The 21,696-nt window shown below is 46.0% G+C and overlaps 1 pseudogene; it reads right to left on the bottom strand.

The window, feature by feature from the left end:
- Positions 1-4,713: 4,713 nt before the first annotated feature.
- On the bottom strand, positions 4,714-21,309 carry LOC135196565 (mucin-3B-like; annotated as a pseudogene).
- Between the last annotated feature and the right edge of the window lie 387 nt (positions 21,310-21,696).

Here is a 21,696-nt window from a genome sequence, read left to right as displayed (position 1 = left end):
TTCCAACCCTCCAGTAATAATTCTTCTACCTTCCTCCTCCTTATAGGTACTCTTAAATGACCCTGTTCGTCTTCTCTTAACTCTACTTTCATTCCCCCCTAATACTTCTACTATGACACAATTTTCTTTCAAATTTAGGGTCATACCCATTTTACTCATGGTTTGCTTACCTATCAGCCAGGGTATATCACCTTGCAGAATTTCCGTCTTCAAATAAAACTTTCTGTTTTTAGTATCACAGGTATTTCTATTATTCCTCTGGACTTATAAGATGTCTCACCAAAATTAAACACTTTATTAGACTCTGTCCTAGTGTCCCTCATTCTCCTCAACTCTTCCTGACTCAAATCCATGACAATACGTGCTAGTCACAATTCCCCGCAAACTGTTGATTTACTGTGTCCAAAATTGCATCAACCACCTCCCATGATGCTTCCACTATTTTTATTAACTTCTCCTACATAAACCTCTTCTTCTTCTGTCATTTTCTGTTTTTACTTATTTTCTTCTAGTCTTGTTTCAGTTTTCTTCCTATTATGAAATTCTGAGGACAATCCCTAGCCCAATGCCATTCTGAGCTGCATATTGCACATACTGTTACCTTCCCTTCTTTGTTTATAGGATTTCTACCACCCTTCCTCGGTTCCATCTTCCCCGATATCTTTGGTTTTCCCTCCCTCTCCCAGAACTGGCATTGCCTTCTGACGAACCCCACCATTCCCGTTCCTCTTTAGTCCCTAATCCCTCAAAATAGTCTTTTCATTGTTTGCGACACTGTTCCGTACTCTAGCTTTTCTTGCCCACAAGCCGATAATACCATTTGTTTTTGATTTTCCGTGAGATTTGCTTGCTCTATTACATGATACCCCTTGACTTCGCCTTCAAGCGCGCCTTTCCCCATTGCTCTTTCACACTCAGATGCTGCCTTCTCGTATCTAATTAAATAGTCCGCCATATTTTCACTAGATTCTCTTCTTATTAGAAGGTATCTTTTTATTCTACCGTAATTCTCCATTACCGAGTCTTTTAGATAGGCTTTATCTAGTTTCTCTAGGATTAACTTTGGACCCTCTGTACCAGTAAGTTTATCTTTATCTAATGCTTCCACTAGCTCTCGGGCTTTCCCTTTTGTAAGCTCATTCTCATTTCTATCGCCGGGTATTTTGTATCTTCTCCATACAACAATAGCCAATCTTCGGCTTGACCTTTCCATTCTTTGTATTCTTCTTGTATCCCGCTAAACCTAGGACATTCCCTTCTCCATCTAGTAGTCTCCCTTTGTTCACTGTCGGATCCAGGCATCTTTGATCAACCACGCTCTGCTACCAGTTTGAATTTTGGCCTAGCCTAACTCCTTTCTTTCTCTATAAAAATGAATAATCTACCCACCTGTACGCTTTCTCCAACTCCAGTACACTCCAGAAATCACCTTAAAACACCAGCACCACAAGACTTACGACCAAAAAACAACTCCTACCAGACAGAGAGCTCTCCCCTACCAACCACACACCACCAACACGTGCTTTCTACTGCCCCGTGTTATTGTTTACATCCCTGCCGACGCCGCCGCCATCTTGTCTATGAGTCACAGCCTATGACGTCACAAACACAACTTAAAATACATCAACAGACACCTTCTAGAATCTACCACATGTTCTATATATAGGACACCCACCATATTTCAACAATGCATAAAATACCCATAACAATTATACAATATATAATCACACTTATCATACCATAACAATTATACAATATATAATCAGAGGTTCTCTTAAGAAAGGGAATCTTGTACCCTTCCCGAGCTACGTTGACAGCCCAGGGATCGCCTTCATGTTCTGCCAAACTTCCCAAAAACCTTGAAGTCTGGCTCCCACTGTCGTCTGGAGGACTGATATCTCATTCTTTAGAGGTGGTCTTGGCTCCTCTTTTAGTGGGTGGTACTCTCTTACCCTAAAGGAGGGTCGAGCGAATGTTCTGCCTCGAAAGGGCTGTTGCGAAGGCCTAGTTTCCTTTGGAGTTTTCTAACAACTTGGATGGTAAGAACTTCTTAACTGAAGACGAGAGAAGATCTTGAGTGGCCTTCTGAGAAAGGGAGAGAGCTATATCCCTAATCACCTCTGAAGGAAACAGCTGTTTTGAAAGGGGAGAGAACAGCAACTCCGATTCTGAGAGTTAGAAACTCCTTTTGAAGCGAAAGAACACAACAGCGATCTCTTCTTTAGTGCTCCTGCTGTGGAACAAAGAAGCCAGTTCATTCGTTCCGTCTCTCAGAGCCTTTTGGCCATGCAGGACATAATGCTCTTAGCTGTTTCTATATCCTGCAAATCCTCTTCTTCTAGGGAGTTCGCCAGTGCTCCCAAAGACCAAACTAGGAAATTGAAGACTTCGAAAGTCCTAAAAATCCCTTTAAAAAGATGGTCAAACTCGGCACGAAGTCCACCAGACCTTAGCAGACTGTAACGCCTGTCTGCGTGAAGCTGTCTACTACTGGAGAAGTCCCCCTGGGAGGAGGCAGGTACTCCCAGGCCTAGACTTTCTCCAGTAGGCGTACCATACTCCTGACTTCGATGCTAACTTAGCTGGTGGAAAAGCAAAAGAGTATTTTCCCGCTTCTTTCTTATCCTTCATCCAGTCATTCACACGTTGAAGGGCCTTCTTCGCCGAAATTGACAGAGTCATCTTAAGGAAAGAGGACTTCTTTGGAGTCCTAGTCTTGGAAAACTGTGATAAGGGAGATAAAGGAGCTGTCGGTTTGAATTCCCCTTCAAAATAGAAAGAAGACGTGAAGTCAGAAACCCTTATATCTGAAGAAGGTTCCGTATTCTTTTCCTCAACTAATTCCAATTCCTCTTCTGCTGAAGAAATGTCTTGCAAATCACTGTCGTGTGACGCTTCGCTGACGGAATAACGTCCTGCCGCCTGTGTCCTGCGGCAAAAGAATCGGGCGTCCTAAGCCGCCTGCGTCCTGCGGCTAACGAAGAATCGGCGTCCTGCCGCCTGCGCCTGGCTAACGAAAACGCGCCGCCGCCTCTCGATGTCCTGCCGCCTGCGTCCTGCGTCCATCGTAGACACATCTGCTTCCTGTCGCCTGCGTCTTGCGTCCACAATTGATCCCGAGTCCTGACGTTTGCGTCCTGCTTCTTCCGAAACCATTTTCTTCTTCCTGCGTTCTGCGTCCTGAATAACCAAGCGATCGCCTGTCCTCGTAGCGGCAGTGCGTCCTGCGTCCTCGGTCGAACGCAGTCCTTGTCTTCCCTCTTAGAAGACTTAACGGGAAGGAAATCGTGGCTTCCGCCTCGAAGATGCCTGCACAGGCGCATCCCAAGACTTCACAAGAACTGCCAGCTTAGACTGCATTTCCCTTAAGAAAAACCCTTCGTACTATCATCTTGTACTCTACCCGACGGAGATAGACGAGGGGAAGATAAACAAGAAGATGGAGGAGAGTCTCTCCATGTCGAAATCCAAGGACGAGAAGGCCGTACTTAAGTCCTCTTTAGTACGAAAAAAATCCTCTTCCTCTTGATCGGAACTGCGTCCCCGTCTTCCGAGGAGGACAACACCTCAGGACTACTCCAAGCCTCACGATCTTGAGCATGTCTCTCGAGAGCGGTCGATGTCCTGAAAGTCCTCTGAGGGGGCGAGACACAACTGCATACCGACGTTCCTGCTCGGAAGTCGAACCATCCGAGGACGCACACTTCCCAGTTACGCCTTTTCTGCGGCGAACTGCAACAGCCTGGGAACTTGCAACAGGACTGTTCGAAGGGACGCCTGACCGCGACAAAACCTCTCTCGCCTCCCTTCGGACTGTCGACATGCCTTCTCCCTTGGGTCTGGGAGCTTGACAGAGGTCTAGGTCTAGGAGCACGAGAGAGACGATCAGACTCGCCCCCTCCCCCTCCACTACACTTTTCAACTGACATCAAAAGCACTAACTTATCCGTAAGTCGCTGTATCTGGTCGCCCATGGACGCAAGGGCAGCGAACACCTTCACAATTTGTGTATCGTTCGCCTCCTCCGATACAGCAGCGGGCGCAGGAGATACCTGGGGAGAAGGAACTACCAATTCTACGTTAGAAGGAGCTGGAGAGGAAATACATTCACTCCTTTTACTAGAAGAATTCGACTTCTCACTACGAGAAACAGATCTCCTTACACGATCTTTCTCAAGCCTTTCAACATATTTCATAAATATCTTCCATTCCTTCTCTGATAAATTCTCACATTCAAAACACCTATTCTCCCAAAGTACACACATTCTCTCTACACTTCTTACAAATGGTATGAGGGTCGACCGAAGCTTCGGCAACTTACCTTACACCCCTCTTTTACACAACTCTAAACATACTTCCAGTATCAGACATCTTTAAAGAACAATCCAAAGCGAATGCCAAGCTAACGTTTCCGAGTACAATACCAAAGATCCATGAAAAAGTCAGCAACGAGAATGAAAATCCCTAGGCAGGGAACCACCAACAATGTTGCCGGTTTCGGTCTGGCAGAGAAAATCTGGCCCAATTGGGAACGGTTCCTAGCGCTAGATCCACGGTAACGGGGTGGTGGTTGCCTGAACTACTAATAGGTTACTAGCGTTTGCCGCGAGTTTTTGTTTTTAAAATTTCTGCCAGGTGGAACAGAGAATATAGCTATATATATACCTGCCAGGTAAGTGTCTATACATTAAACAGTAAAATTAAAACAAATAACTACTCTACCTGGTGGTGTGGTGGGTGTGTGAAAATGTTATTCATGGAGTTATTCAAAACAGGTGGGGGAAGTCTGTTAGCATCTGCTGGAAGGCCCTTCAAGTGCTCTGAGGGCTGCAATAGTGATGAAGGCATGGGAGGAAGCGTGCTTGGCCAGGTATTGCCGAACCCAAAACTTCATTATTTACAATTCCTGTCCCCTCGTGATGAAGACCCCATTCCTCCATTATTCTCACCAGCCTAGTAATTCAATAAATCAATTTTAGTATATATGGATCCATTATGCAAATAGTCTACAACCTTAATAAAATGGTAATTTTACTTAAATTTACAAACCACATTTACATAAAGATTAATTGTTGTTCACTGCAGACAGGTTACAAATAAGATTACTAGCCACTCAGTGGCGTGGTCGGTGGCTGCGAGTTCGATTCTCTGGCATTGCACTGAGGTGTGAGAGGTGTGTATTTCTGGTGATAGAAATTCACTTTCAACGTGGTTCAGAAGTCATGTAAAGCCGTTGGTCCCGTTGCTGAATAACCACTGGTTCCATGCAATGTAGACCAAAAAAACAAACAAACAAAACAAATAAGATTACTGTCATAGTAATAAGTGGGCACCAAAAAGTAGTTCCTTCTCACCAGTGAAAGGCAAAACAACTCACTTTATATACAGATGAACTGACAGCCATAGAGGCAGGAGAATGACTTCACCCTATGCCTGAAAAGCAAGCCACAGCAATAAAAATTACTGTTGCATGTAATTTGTGCCTCCAATCATTTAGCCATGCTTTCAAATATCTAAGAAAACTGGTATGCTGAAGAAATATTTCTGGATTTTGGAGACCTTCCTTCCCTCACAAAATCCCTTTCATTTTTTGTGTTAGTCTCCTTTTTAAATACTGCTTCCTGGATTTTCATCAGTTGACTTACTTCTTAAATTGCCAGTGCTGTCACCATTCTATCCCTCTGACACAGGGCTGTCACTGCTATAGCCACAATCATAACATTACAGTACATACCATTAAAAATACTGATTAATGTATGGGATTATAGACATGTCAAACAATTAATGGAGATAATCTTGTGATAGCAGCACAAAATTCTGATTGCCTGAAAGTCCCCCCTTGGTTAGTTTTAGTGTAATTTAATAAAAAAATAAGGTAAATAATTATGGTAAATCCTGAATTAGCAAGAAGCAATAAGATGCAATAAATCATAGATTATAAATATTTTAGAGAATGCTAATGCAAAGCACCCTCTAGAAAATACATTAATAAATGCAAATAAAGTGCACAAATTAATTACTAACTAATAAAGGATAGTGAAACTGTTTATACATTAACCAAAAGCAGGGAAAGCCCAGAAAATAGAAATAAAAAATGAATAAATAATTATGAAAAAAGGAAAAAAACTAGCCAACTTGCCTAAGACAAGACAATCTAACTTTGTCACATCAATTACCTAATGATTCCTTACGACTTAGTAAACAGCAAACATTGCACCTACATAGTACTAGTACATTGAAAGCCGAAGACAGGTAAATAAAATATTTATAAATTTAGTTAGCCAGAGCACTGGAGCAACTGAAAAACCCTTGTAATAGATCATTTGAAAAAAAAAATTGAAACTACTTGCAACTTGTACTCATTACCAAATGCCAGCAACTCAGGTCCCCCATCCAAAGAATCATTGTTTAATTAATGAATGAATCACCATTTCCTGTACCTCTGTAAGGAGAGCCTGTACTAGTATGAATTAAAATCTAGTCCAAAGCTAAATGTTAAGCCACTATAATGGCTATAGAGACTGAATAAGAGCGAGATAAAGAGAGTAGCAAATCTACAGTAAATAAATATAATCTGGGAAATTCCAACTGTGTCACCAGCTTGACAGACATACACAAAGTGAAGCAGGTGATGGAAGGGTCCCAATGAACCAAATGGTACATGCACGGCAACCAATATCCTATTTGATTATGTCTGTAGTCTAAAGACTGTAAAGACTGGGGCAAAAATATTGGCTAGATATGAGTGACAGGTTTAGAAAAACACATTTTATCAATAAATGGATGGAATACAAAATGAAGCTGTTTCTACAATGTTACAAATCAGAATTACTAAACTTTTTATGCTCAAAGTGTTTCTTCCAAAATTTAATAAACAATATTTGATAAAAGTCTGTACAAAAACAAAATGACAATTTGTCGAAAATTGCATTTTTCCTAACTATACAAACCTGAGGTCCTTTAACAATAGGAAGGTAACTAGCGGCCGCTGGGACGGTCGTAAGCTTCGAACAAGGGGAGAACGGTAGTTAACTGCTTGTCCGATCGTGCGCGCGCCCGCGCGCCCGAGAGGTGAAGAATCACTTTTGCTTTAGGCCCATGCAAAAAGTTGCAAGAGTGAGGGGTGGCATGAGGTGGGACTATATGTAAAGGACCTCAGGTTTGTATAGTTAGGAAAAATGCAATTTCGACAAATTGTCATTTGTTCCGATACGTAATACCAAACCCTCGGTCCTTTAACAATAGGAAGACTCACTTCTTGGTGGGAGGAATCTGAGTCTTTTTGGTGAACAGACTGGTGTGTCCAACCCTGGAGTGCCTCCCTGGTCGTAAGAAGCAAGGGAGGGATCCAAACCTCTGTCCGATTGACGGGGTGTGCACCGCAGGATCAATGGTCAGACCTCTGGGCCAAGTACTAAGAGAGAGGCAAGCGTATCTCTTCGTACCAGCAAGCAAGAACTTGTTCCTGTTTGCAAGAGACAATCATAAAATGATGGGTTTGTCTCAATTTGGCATCCACTTCCTCCCCCTTGTTGGAGGAAGTGGTGGATATTTACTCCTATCCCTACTGAAAGGGATAGGATGGTGCTCTATTGAGTAGCTCACCTGCATCTCGTCCTTACCCAGCAGGGTGACGACCGTGTCCCTCTACCCAAAGGTAGAGGGAAGAAAAAGATGGGAAAAGGAACCAGTCACACTCTCATTCCTCATCCATTCTTACGGTCACACCAGACTCGATGCTGTTCAGCCCTGCGAGGGTCTGGGTTAACTACACAACGTGTTGAGCAACCACCACGGTTCCCAGGAAAAAAGATCCAAGGAACTGTGGGCAATATCCTGAAGGTAGAAGGAGGTGCATGCGGTCCGGTTGGACCAGGCGCCTGCCTTCATTACCTGCGCCACGGAGAAGTTCTTGCGGAACGCGAGAGAATGATGAAGAGGCGTCCACACTCATCCTGGTGTCGAGTTTCTTCAGACAGCTCCGTCGCACCTTCACAGGACAAAGCAGCATAGCCTTCGTATCGGAGGTCGGTGACGTCCATTAGGGAGGGTATTGTGAAGGAACCTCGAACCAATCGTCAGTTACCGAAGGGTTCTGAGTCTTCGCTACGAAGATCGGTACGAAATCGGAGCGTCACAAATCCCCATCCTTTTTGTGCTTGACTTCTCAAGATAAGTGGCATGCAGTTACCTAAGAACGGAAAAGAAGGGAATAGTCGTACTATGACCTATCCCTCTTCTCGACTTTGGTTATGTACAGTACTCATATCTGACAAGCTATTAAGACGAAAAGTAATGATTGCTCTGGAACAACCGAACTAAGTCCATAGCATAGTTCGTAACTGACTCGGGCGCTCTGACAGCTGCCGACTGACTGGTTCGGAATCAGTAGAGGCAAGTGTCAAGCATCCGGGTGGGTAAGTCACGTGACCTTCGCCCTTTAAAGAGTTATGCTGAGAGACCAAACAAATAAAATATTTGTTAGTCACCGATGCTGGACGGCGCGGCGATGATTCTCTTAATGCATAAGCTCAAAAGGCGAAAGTCAATTGCCTTCAAAGACCGAGGTCCCTGATGGCAAGAAATCTCATAGACGTTGAATCTCAGCTTAAGGAGAAACAACACTATGTGACGTTGAAGACGAAGGTAGGCAATGAATGCAACCTACGTCTTCCAGCTGAATCGAGAGAAGGAATCTCAAGATTCTAAACCTGTGCTTACAAATGACTGAAAAGGCTAACCGCCATTTCATTGCTGTCCGTTGTGCAATGAAAGCGGGGCGTTCTTCAGTAATGAAAACACAGGGGAGAGCCGCTTGAAGAACTGCTTCTCATGGGCTGAACGTTTGGAAGTAGAGCTGGCAGGTGTGGGAGTAGGCGATGTCTTTCAATACATCTGCTAATCCGGGTGAACAATGAACAATTGTACACCTCCGAATACAAGATATTTTGAGGACAAACTCAGATTCCGCAAAAATCATTCGCATTATCGGGATACGATGCAGCAAGAGACTATTACAGAATTTGCTGTTACCGTGCGGTAAACAGAAAGATGAGAGTCGAATAGATATCTCTGTTTAAAATTCTCGCAATACCGAAGACGATGAATACTAGCGTTTCTCAGCAGTAGATGGTCATTCATGTATGCGAGAATCCCGTTAATCAGAGACTTAAGTCTGTGATTGTTGGGCAGAGATACGGTTGTTATTCAATCAAAGCAGGTGAGAAAGACACAAACGTTTCTACCTCAAGCGGCAGCTGATACTGAAATGCCTCGGGCAATTCAATACGCAGTAGCTGTCGCCGACTCGTCATCCTGAGTTGCCAAGTAATCCTTTCCACGAAGGAATGCGTTCGGCTAGAACCACCGAGCATAAAAAAGATATTGCTCGAGCAATTATATTTAAGCGAAACGAATTTCGGTAAATATAAAAAAGCTTAAATGGTGTTGTTGTACAACACCATAAGTATATAAAATTGAAACTGGAAACTCCTGGGAGGTTGCAAGGCAACCCGGGGGTTGCAGTTCAATTAGAATACTTTTCGTCTAAGTCGCAATCCGTAGAATAACAGGATATGCGCCTACCCCTCGGACCATTCAACTGCTTAGCAGAATCATGTCGCGAGTTAATATACGTAGTATATTTGTAGGATTCTGAACACGATCTCCATCCTAAATTCTTTCCTTCAAGAAACAAAATAAGGATTGGAGATCGACCACCTTCGTTCTCTATTAAAGAGAGTGAAGGAGAAGTCTTCCTCGAAGGAAAGCTTCAATGGTGAACAGAATACTAAGACGATAGTTCCAGCCAAACTGGATATTCCCGTCCGTTCTTCTCTATTCCAGGTTGGTCGCCTACTGTGAGATAGTCTTCTTTCAGCAGCAGTCTTCTCCTAATGCTAGAAATTCCAGGAATTCGAGCATAGGCGAGGTTCCCGATTATCGTGTAACTATCGGGGATTCTCGTCTCGCTCACTTTGGACCGTGGTCTCGCCTAAGTGTTTGGAGATCGTAAGAAACTCTAAACACTCTGAATGCGCTAGAAATTCCGTAGAATTCTAAGCAGTCTGCGAAACCCCCACCGAATTCGTCAAACGATATCGGCTGGTGGTCCTCTCGATTCCCGTAGAAATCGAGAATGGGGCAGGATCCCTCCTCAACGACCGGGGCTTACGTCAGTAGGGACCGAAGGTCCCCCCTGTAGCGCAGTCCCCAACGTGGGATTCCTACAGAGAAATCTCTGTAGGATCCTTCCCCTTTCCCTTGTAGCCGTAAGGAGAGAGGGAATGGGGGAGTAATTGGATACTCGCTCGCCTTCCCAGTGGAACCTAGCAGTTGGAGAAGAGTAGGAGCAGCCATCGCCTTGCGGCGATGGCCTCTCAGAGTCTGGGAAAACGTATCGTCAGGAGAAAACGTTTTCCCCAGAGGAGGGTTACGAACTCTCACTGTAGGTAAGGGTCTGCCGCCACTGTGAACGTCGTCTGGGTGGGGCTGATCGACACCTGACAGGAGAGAGCCGATACCGTCCTCCGACTCATTCCAGTCCTCGTCGAGGTCGAAACCTCTCAGGAGGACCGAAGGAGTATTAAATACGGTGTCCGAAGACACGTAGAAACGCCGCTGTCGCAGTAGAGGAGGTGGAAGTAGCTTGATCGAACGACCGCCAGAACTGAGAGAGCCTTCTTGTCCGGAGACGAGAGACTCTGGTTCAAGACAGAATAGGCAAGCTCCGATCGCGGCATACCCACCGTCGGTTTGGGTTCCCTCTCGGGCCCCCAAAACGACTCGAGCAGAGACATGGGCTCTGCTGGTGGGAGCGGCGATCCTTCCCCCCGGTCGTTGTGCTGACGAATCAGTGCAATAACCTGGGTAAAGTTACTCTGAATCTCGGAAGTTACAGCGTCTTGAGGAGTAGGACCGTCTAGTCCCTCCAACAAGAGCAGCTCCCAGGACCCTCCTCCTTCAGAAGAAGGACCAGCAACAGATCCCTGACGGTTGCCTCCAATCACTTGCGCGTACGTCCTGGTTGGTCCTAAGACCAACCTGGCACGTGCGGCGTCGTGACGGGGATCGTGAGCGGCGCATCTCTCACGATCACTCCTATATACCTCGCTCTTCCTGGCGTATGCCGAGGAAGTTGAAGGTATCGGAGAGACAGAACTGACGCTACCCCCCCTCCCCCTGACGGTCGCCTCCAATCACTTGCGCGTACGTCCTGGTGGGTCCTAAGACCATACGTGGCACGTGCGGCGTCGTGACGGGATCGTGAGCGGCGCACCTCTCACGATCACTCCTAGCTACCTCGCTCTTCCCGGTGTAGCCCGAGGAAGTTGAAGGTAGTGGAGAGACAGACCTGACGCTCCCCCCCCCCGCTCGTCTGGCAGGACCAGCGTACGTGGGGGGCTGCAGCCGATCACCAACCCGCGGTGGGGATCGATCTGCAGGCCTGCCGTGCCGCTCACCTGTGGCGAGCGGCTCGACTGAGCACGTCGACCCCGGTCCCGTGCGTCAGACGAGCTGCTGCTGGTCACCGTATCCGCCCGGTCCCTGTGGTAGCGGCGGTCAGGTGACCTGCAGAGCTCGCTTTCGCGTGAGACCCGGTGAGCGTCCTCGCGGCACGTCAAACCGCTGGTACCAGCCGAGGCTGGTACCGTCGGTCGAGGGGACCTGGGGGACCTCTTCCCAGCCTCAACCCGTGGCCGGTCAGAGACCGTCACGTCCCACCCGAGGTACCGGCTGGTCGCTGCGAGAGCGGCCGCTGGCCTGGCGAGAGTCACCTGAGCGGCTCTCGACAGTCTTCTGCTCCGTGCCTCGGTCATGACGCTGAGCGACCTCAGGCGTCTTAACTTTGGCTGCACGGTCACCCGCCGAAGGAGATCGTACACTCGGAACTTCTCGCGGACGAGAAACCGAGCCGGTACCTGGCTTAGCAGCAGAGCTGCCAAGACCAGGCGAGGGGGTACCAGCGGTAGCCAGCACACCCTTGGGGTCCCCGTCTTCTTCTTCTTCTCAGAAGGGGAGACGGGCCCCGTTCCCGAAGGAACAGGAGGACCAGCAGAAGAACCCCCGTCACACCGGAATGTGACGAGCCCTTCGAAGTTCCCGAAGGAGTCTTCTTAGGGTGGGGAAATAACAAAACCCGGTTACCAGCTGGTCGCTGCGAGAGCGGCCGCTGGCCTGGCGAGAGTCACCTGAGCGGTTCTCGCCAGCCTTCTGCTCCGTGCCGTGGTCTTGGCGCCGAGCGAACTCTGGCGCCGAAACTTTGGCTGCACGGTCTCCCGAGGGAGAGCGTACACTCGGGATCTCCCGCGAACGAGAGACCGAGCCGGAAACCCTGGCGTAGCGGCATCGCCGCTAGCACCGGAGGCGAGGAAGTACCAGAGCTAACCGATACTCCTCTGGTCCCCCGTCGATCTCTTCCTTACGGAGGAGAGACGGGCCCTGCTCCCGAAGGAGCAGGAGGACCAGCAGAAGGACCCCCCGTCCCACCGGGGTGGGACGGGCCCTTAGAAGTTCCCGAAGGAGACTTCTTAGGGGGGGGGGAGGCAGCCTTCTTCTTCTTCGGCTTATGGGCCTTAGAAGTCGAAGGGGAAGAAGAGGCAGCAGCAGACGAAGACGAAGATGACACCTTCCTCTTCTTCGTCAGCTCACGCAGGACAGTCGTCAGGTCCTCCATCCAGGCCGGAGTCGGGCCTATTGCCGAAGCAACACGGCCCGACTGCACCTGTCCGGAAGGACCTGGGACTGGGGAAGACTCACCATGGGCAGGACCAGCATGGACAGGCGCAGGAACCAGGAGCGACAGGAACAGCAACCAGCTCCAGGAGCGGCAGGAACAGCGGCAGCGGTAAACACAGAAGGGACAGCCAAGCCAGTAGCGGGAACCACATCAGACGAGGTACGGCAGGCCCAAGCCATCGCCTCGTAGAATCATCGGCAGCCAGCGTGGTACTGGCGGCCGGTCCAGGGGCGAGACTGTTGGAACAGCGAAAGTCTGGGGCAGGCAACACGAAGAAAAGAAAAACACAGGCGGCGACGGCATACCCCTCCTCGGTACGGCGGCGGACCGGCCCTAGAAGCCCGGCAGACGGCGTCACCCCGACACAGCATGGGGAGTGTAGACCAGCGGGGGGAAGCAGCATAAGCGGCCGTGAAGGTTGTAGTGGAGACCACTCCAAGGTCACCGCCCCAGACCTCGCTAGACTCTGCAGCAGATCGTGGATGCTAGGCACGCCCTGCAGCCACGCAGTGGTCCATACCTGTCCCAAGGTCGTCTCCCACGGCTGTAGCACCTGCGGTAGCACAGACAGATTAGTAAGAAGGGGTTCCCTCACGCACGGGGGGGAGACATTGCCCCACCCCGAACGGAAGGAAGACCCCAAAAACAAAATACGAGGAAGCTGAGCGGGGGGGCAGGAAAGAAGAACGAAGAATCGGATACCAAGGGAAGTCGCTGGGAGAGCTTTCCGACGACTTCCTGGCAGAACCTTCGCTTCCCCTACCCCCGCACAGCAGTGAAAAGTATATGAAAATGAAACAGAATACTGCAACTTGCGATTCACTTCATAGAAACTTAGAGGGAAAAATCAATTCCCGGTAAGAGCGGAAACTTGATCCATAATAATATGATGCTATATAAATATATATGAAAATGAACAATACTGCACTTGCTATTTTCACTTTCACAGCAATAAATCGTAAGGATTAATTCCCGGGTAAGAGCGGAAATTGATCCAAAATTAAATTTGATGCAATTAATAAATGAAAAAAATGAAAAGAAAACTGCATTGCGAATCCACATTTCATTGCATTCTATTCATACAAATAAGAGGCTCTTGCCGAGCGCAATCAAGCTCTCGGCAATGAACGCACAGGGCAAAAATATAATGAAAAAGAGTACTTACATCTTTCAATTACACACTTTCGCCCAAAATACATGACTCGGCGCGAGTGTCGCCCGCCCTCGGCACGAGACATAATTCAAGGGTTCAATTCATGAAAAGAGCGGAAATCGCCGTCTCTACGGCGATAGCTCCATGTTGATTCATAATTAAGTAATGAAATGAAAAACAGTGTACTTACAGTTTCATTTTTCAAGTCAAACCAAACCATTAGTAGAAAACACAATATAAACAAAGCATACGACGATGAAGCGGGCAGAGAGCGATGACGAACACGTCCTTCACACCCGCGGCCGAAAGCAAAAGTGATTCTTCAACCTCTCGGGCGCGCGGGCGCGCGCACGATCGGACAAGCAGTTAACTACCGTTCTCCCCTTGTTCGAAGCTTACGACCGTCCCAGCTGCCGCTAGTTACCTTCCTATTGTCAAAGGACCGAGGGTTTGTATTACGTATCGGAACAAATATAATTTGGTCAAAAGCATAATAACACAAGTAGTATATGAAAATGTTAAAGTGCTTTTAAACATGACAGTCAAAATAAAAGAAAAAAGCACAGCATTAAAACAAAAGTTTATAAAAAAATTTTAAAAAAGGGGAAACTTACTTTGCCATCAATTTCTGGAATGATGCTAGTGAGGTTGAAATTTGAAAGGGATGAAGATAAATGTGGTGCTGTCGGAGGGGCCATGTTCACCTGCTGTCGATCCATTACACGAAGAGGACTAAAAGGAACGTGTCCAGGAGGAGCCCCTGGAGGGAGGACAACTGATGACCCAGCACGTGATCCTGAAGCAGCTGTGACACTTCCTGTACCAAGTGGCCAGCACCACTTGCACCTGTACCACTGCTACCACTTGGGTTGGGTACTGTGCAGCATTAATTGGCATTACGTTTATCTGGCCCCAAAGAAAATTGCTTTGGTGGCGAGGTGCGTGCCGGGGAATAAATTTGAGTGCACGAGGGAAGAGTTCATCACAGGGAGGGGTAAAAGAATGAAGAGATATATGAGCAAGAGCTCCCCACCTTCCAAAAGATTGCTGAGCTACTCATTCCATCCACTGACCATATTTGTTTCTCCATATCGAGGACGTTTTGAACTAACACCACTGCTACTTGAAATTCCATGATTATTACTATTCACACTACTTGGAACACTCGTTGTTATACCTAAGTTACCACTGTTACGATTTGAATTTGATCTAGAATAAGGAACAGAAGTGGAGGCTGAAGAAGAGGACTAACTTAATTTGCATATCTGAATGGGTGCTCGGACACTCATTGAGCCACTTGCAGCTCCCATCAACCCACCTCCACTGCACACATCCTGTGGATCCAAAGGTAAAGGGAATGTGGGATTGGGTGGAAAGTTGCTTTGGTCAGCAGGAAATTCATGAAAACGTGGATAAGGCCCTGCTGGATGAGGTGGTGGCATGATATCACCAGACAGCATAGATGAAGATGATGGGGGAAGATTCTGGTATGGGTACCCTGTAGCCATGTAGGCCATGTTACCGCCATAAGCCAGGGAGCCTGAAGCCTGAGTATGAAGTTGGAAATTATAGTCAGGATTACAACCACCCTGACCATTTCTGTCATGACTTGAATATCCAAAGGATGAATTTGTACAAAATTTTTCATCTGTGTGGGTGAATAATTACTCTGGTACATCTGATTAGGAGCCATTAATGAATAATTATTGTTTGCTGGTGGCCGATGCACAGTCCTCCCATAGTTCTGAGAGCTCAAAAGTGCTTCTGCTGAATAATTATGACCTTGTTTATGTGCTGGTGAAGACTTATTACCCCACATGCCTGAAGAAGCAGTGACCCCATTACCTTGCTGAGAACCTCTGCAGGGCTTCTTCTACGTGAATGGGATCTCCCTGTGAACTATTCTTATTACTTCCTGTGCCACGTGACTTACTTTCCGATTTTCTACTTCCTGACTTGCTACGAGGAGAATCTTTAGATTTGTCCTCTGACTGCTGTGCAGAAGAATCCTTCTGTTGTCCACTAACAGATCCTTTTCGAGATTCACTGGAATGGCTAACTAGGTGGCTAACAGAAAAATATCGAACATGCTCAGAAGAGGGCTCTGGGCGCATTGGCGTTGGATCTTCTGCAGTTTCTATAAAGCCTGTCATTGGCATCGGCATGGGGGGATTATGTGGAAGTCGAGGGTCAGTCATCATTGTAGGATCTGGGGGTAGTAAATCACTATGTTGGTACTGGTGTTGCTTACCATAACCGTAACACTGATGACGACCTTCGAATCTAGGTGAATGGGGACCCTTACGGCAGTATGCATTATAGTCATATGTAGGAGGTTGCATGTAACTTGATGCACTAACCATTGGTGGATGGTAAGGCATTGTAACCATCCCTGGCTGGTGTGTGGGTTGCATTACTGTCCCAGACAAGTGACCTGCAGCTCTCTTATCAGTCAAAAGTTCTCCGACTTCACCAATGAGTGACCCCGGTAACAAATTATTTCCATTGTGTGGCTGTACCGAGTGACCTGAAACCTGCTGTTGGACAACAGTATTTTGCTGTTGCCTTTGTTGTTGTTGCTGTTGTTGCTGTGCTTGTTGTTGTTGTTGCTGTGCTTGTTGCTGTTGTTGCTGTTGCTGCTGCTGCTGTTGCTGCTGCTGCTGCTGTTGTTGCTGCTGTTGTTGTTGCTGGGTCAACTGTTGTGTTTGTGACTGCTGATGTTTCTGAATAGCATTTTGATTTATGTGTGGTTGACTTTGGCTTGTACTGCCATGCTGTTGATTTCTATGATGATTAGACAATTGTTGATGTTGTGGCTGTTGTTGAGGCTGCTGTTGTTGAGGCTGCTGTTGTTGAGGCTGCTGCTGTTGTTGTTGTTGGCCACTATTATTTGACGGCTGATGTTGCTGAGTGTGCTTCTGGCTGGTCTGGTACTTCCCAATGGACTGCTGATGTACTGGTTGGGAATGTGTTTGGGATGACACAGTTTGAACACTGGCTGGTGATCTTTGCAATCCACTGTTATCTTTAGATGGCTGATGCTGATGATGATGTGGTTGTTGATGCTGAGGGTGTTGTTGTGAATGCTGTGAAGCAGCATGTGCTTTTGCATGTGAAACCTGCTGTAGCTGCATTCCCATTTTGTCACATTCTCGATGAGGGCTTGTACTATTTTGATCTGCTTTCTTGAAGGATTTGCTAGAGATGCTTCTACTGCTTGAATATTCTGTCTTTCTTATTGAGAGAGGTATGCTGTCGTGCCAAATGCAAAGATGAGACTGCCTCTGAAACAACAGCTTGCATCTGTGGTGGTGGTGGTGCTACCTCAGAAGCAGAGGAAGATTCTTGTGTTCTGCTTGCAGATCTTGCTTGATGGACATCAGATATGGGAAGAGAGTTGTGAAGTTTGCTTTGCTTTTCGTATTTACTACTAGACTGCTGTGGGCCACTGGTAGTACAATTGGACACAAAACTTTCTTGCGACAAAGATCCATGGATTTTAGCAGAGTTACTTGAAGTCTCCCTTGAAATGTTCTGACTCTGATGTTCCCCAGAAACTTGAGCAGATTCTGAAGTATTGCTTCTAAAAGAATTAACTATTTTCATTGAATCTGTTCTCTTGACTGGATGGCTGCTGCCTGAGTACTTTGTGGTAAAGACTTCTGGGATGATGAATTGAGGGTGCTCACAGAAGATATGTCTTTCTGTGCGCACTTTCCTTTTGAGGACCTGTAACCATCTGCTTTGGACTTTGTTCACTCCAATGCTCTATAGGAAACAGAGCAGTTGCTGACTTTTTCCACAGGAACACTTTGTACACTGCTTGATGATGTAATATTATTGCTAGAAATTAAGGAAGCACTGTGTGATACTGGTGACCTTTCCTTAAGGCTTTCTTGATCTGGTTTCTCTCGGGATTTCTCTAAAGAAAATGATGTCACTTTTGTGGCTATTTTCGATGAATTCTCTGTTTGTAACTTAATACTAGTGGCAGTGTCACATGCTAAGCTCTCCACTTGTGATGATGGCTTGGTTGACTCTTTTACTGCTACCTCTGATGGAACTGAGATTATGAAGTCCTCTTTACATCATTACTGTTGTATTTGATATGTTAGCAGGAAGGATAACCATAACTTTTGACTTTATCATACTATCTGTTAAAGTCTGATGCTGTAACTGACTACTTGATGATCCAGGAACCTCCACAGTTAGGTCTGCATTTGGCAGCCCCTTCACTTGTTTCTCTTTGGTGGAAGTTTGTATAGTTACAGCCTTACTTGAAGACAATCCATCATTACCTTTTGAAAGAGGTGTAAGCTCTAAGTTTATGGGAGTTTTAGCCACACCGCCTTTTGAATTTCCTGCCCCACTGCCCTCATTTCTTGATGTAGGTTTTTCCAAAGATAATGGCAATATCAAACTTGAAGAGGATGCATAATGCATTGTTGCGCTTGAAGTCCTTGCCTCAGTTGTTGAGTTGGCAACAGACACCTGATTATTTTCTACAGCAGTCATATTAACACTATCTGCTTTGGATCTTTCACACTTTGTAGAATGAGGTGTTAGCATTGGGGTAGAATGAGATGTCAGCATTGAGGTCGAATGAGGGGTCAGCATTGGGGTAGAATGAGATGTCAGCATTGAGGTCGAATGAGATGTCAGCATTGGGGTAGAATGAGGAGTCAGCATTGGGGTAGAATGAGATGTCAGCACTGGGGTAGAATGAGATGTTAGCATTGGGGTAGAATGAGGAGTCAGCATTGGGGTAGAATGAGGTGTCATCATTGGGGTAGAATGAGATGTCAGCATTGAGGTAGAATGAGACGTCAGCATTGGGGTAGAATGAGATGTCAGCACTGGGGTAGAATGAGATGTCAGCACTGGGGTAGAATGAGATGTCAGCATTGAGGTAGAATGCGATGTCAGCATTGGGGTAGAATGAGATGTCAGCATTGGGGTAGAATGAGGTGTTAGCATTGGTGTCAAATTTGAACCACTTCCAGTGTTAGGATAACAAATTGAGTTTGAAACTTTTGAATATAATGCTGGTTCAGATGTAGCTATGGAAGAAATGCTAGTCCCTGGAACAGAACTGGCCACTCCAGAAGGCAAAGATATTGACCTCTGAGTACTACTAGATACAGGGAGACTGGATGTAGTTGGGTTTATTATAGAAGAAACAGTGGAGGAGGGATGTAAAAAGGGTGAAGAAAAGATTGATGTACATGTCGTTGAGGACCCAGTGCTTGCACCTGATGATGGCCCCAAAGTAGTGGTTACAGAAGAGGCATTTGTGCTAGTGTGGTTTCCTACTGATGAAACCGATGTACTTGCAGTGGATGGTAGTGTTAAAGAAAATGAAAACACAGGTGATGGGTTTGTAACTTGATATGATGAAGTAAATGCTACTGATGATGCAGAAGCAGAAAGGGTAGGTAAGGTGACTGCAGGTGACGACAACTGAACATCTGTAGATACGGAGGGGAGATTTGTTGAATTTCCCACTGAGACTGAGGAAGAAGAGGTGGTTAGGGGAAAACTTGATATAGGATCAACTAAAGGTAAATGTCCAGAAGAATGATGATCTGCTGTCAACGGTGGTAGATGAGGAATTGGTGGTAATGGTGGGAGTGGAAAGAGGTAAGGAATGGCAGGTAGCTGGCAACATTGGTGCTCTTAAAAATATACATGGGGGTGGAAGAGCTGCTGTGGAAGGTAGAGACAATGGACAGGCAGTTGGAGCTGATGATGCTTTAGGCAGATTTTCACGAGAAGGTAATGGTGTGGATGTAGACGGATAAGCTGAGCTTGGTAAAACAAGAGGTGTAGAAACTCTTGCATGACTATTTGAAACAGCAGTTGATGCTACTACATTTGAGCTTATTTCAGGAAGGGAGTCTGTCAAGTGTGGAATGAAAATATTACTACTACTTGAAGTGGCCTGGGTAGACACTGTGCTTAGAGGTGGATCTACAGATTCCTGAGGCTTGGATGATAAACACAAAGCTGTAATACTGTAGGAACTACTGTTCAACGATGTCTCTGTGGGCCCTTGTGAACTAGGTTTAGTAAGGCATAATGTCTGAGGCTGACTCTGAGGTTCTAATGATGATGCAGATGTTGGATTCTCTACAGATTGGTTCTTAAGTTGTTCTGTCTGCATATTTTGGTTTTCCTCATGCACTTTATCATCAACAGAGTTCTCTATATGGGCATGAATAAGAGATTCAGATTTAGAGCCAGACTTTACAATCTGCTCACTGCTGGTTATTGGTGAGGAAGGAGGAGCAGAAATCACAAGATCTTGGGTCACTCTCATCAATGGAACGTAGCATTTCAACTAACCGATCATCAGTAGGGTTACTCGCTTCAATTCCACTCTCACGAATGGTCTCTGGGAATGACACAAGGCATATCAACACGAATATCCATTATATTTCCCCAAAGACTCTCCACACAATCCATAATACCAGCTGAATGGACCAACCTGTAAGAGTGGATGTGGATATCTCCTGAAGGTCTGGACTCTGAGCACTAGGCATATCAACCTGGTTCAAATGAACTGGTTTTGAGGTTTCTATTGACTGCAAGGTTTGCATAGTTGGGTTAATCTTGGAGAGTGATGGAACTTCATATTCACTCTTGCTACACTTGGTAGGTTTATCACAGATATCTAAAGTCATTGGTCTCTTGTTTCTGCCATGACTTTTTGAATCCCTCTTAGAGGGCAAAATGTGTGGCTTAATACTGTTTTCAGAAGTTGTATTAGGGCAAGTTTCCTCTGTTGTTACATCTTTCCCTTGAGAAACAGAAACTTCCTTGCATGAACATGGCTTGGGTGCAATGGGCTTTAATCTAGTTGGCTGGGGAACAGGTACAACTGGATTTGAAGGGAGTAACAATACAGGACATGTATTCATCATTCTGACAATCCTACCCCCTTGAAGGAGTGGGGCGGAACCCCAGTAGACATTATTGGGACACTGAAAGTGACGGTGTAACATATGTAAGCTGAGAATTGTAAACAATTGGGGGCACTAACTGAATTGTCCCAGGAGCTGGATTGTTACACTGTAATAAAACTACTTTTTGCCCTTTGGTGTTTCCTTTGTCCCCACCTCCATCCTCTACCTGAACTGACACCCGTTGCTGGGGATTATTATTGCAAAATGATGAAGCCTGGACTGAAATAACCTGGGCACTTGTCGTTGGTGGATTCTGTACTTCTGGGATGCAATGCAACAGGCTGAGTAACATCTTGCAATCACCAAACATGTGCCTGATGATGTTAGTACAATTTCATCTGCCCTATTATTAACTTTTCCTGTTACTTCTGGCTCTAGCTTCCTTGAAGTTCCTGAAATTTCACTGGATTTCACAGACGGATCAATTCTAACTGATTCTTCCCCTTCATTTCCTGTCTCTATTATGCTAACAGTCCACCATGCAAATCTTTGTTACATTTTCCACACTACTTTCTGTTGATGACCCACTTCCAGTGGACTCTAAAACAGGATCACAGGGTTGTGGCAATACTGAAATGTCTTCACTAACACATGAAAGAGGAATATTTGTCCCTTGGTCATTACGACAATTTTGAGCAAGAACAGTTCCTGACTCCGGTAAAACTCTAACTTGTTTATTTTCACCATTTTCAGATATGATAGTCAGTGGTTCACCTTCACAATTAATAAGTGGAACAGAAATACTATTATTCCCTTGACCATTGGAGGATATCACAGATGTTACGGATTTAAATGAGGTTTCACCAGTTGGCTGATTAAATAAAGCTGAAGTTACAGAT

Source organism: Macrobrachium nipponense, chromosome 18 (assembly GCF_015104395.2).
Source record: "Macrobrachium nipponense isolate FS-2020 chromosome 18, ASM1510439v2, whole genome shotgun sequence".
NCBI classification, from domain to species: Eukaryota; Metazoa; Arthropoda; class Malacostraca; order Decapoda; family Palaemonidae; genus Macrobrachium; species Macrobrachium nipponense.
This window is presented reverse-complemented; position numbering and strand designations above follow the sequence as displayed.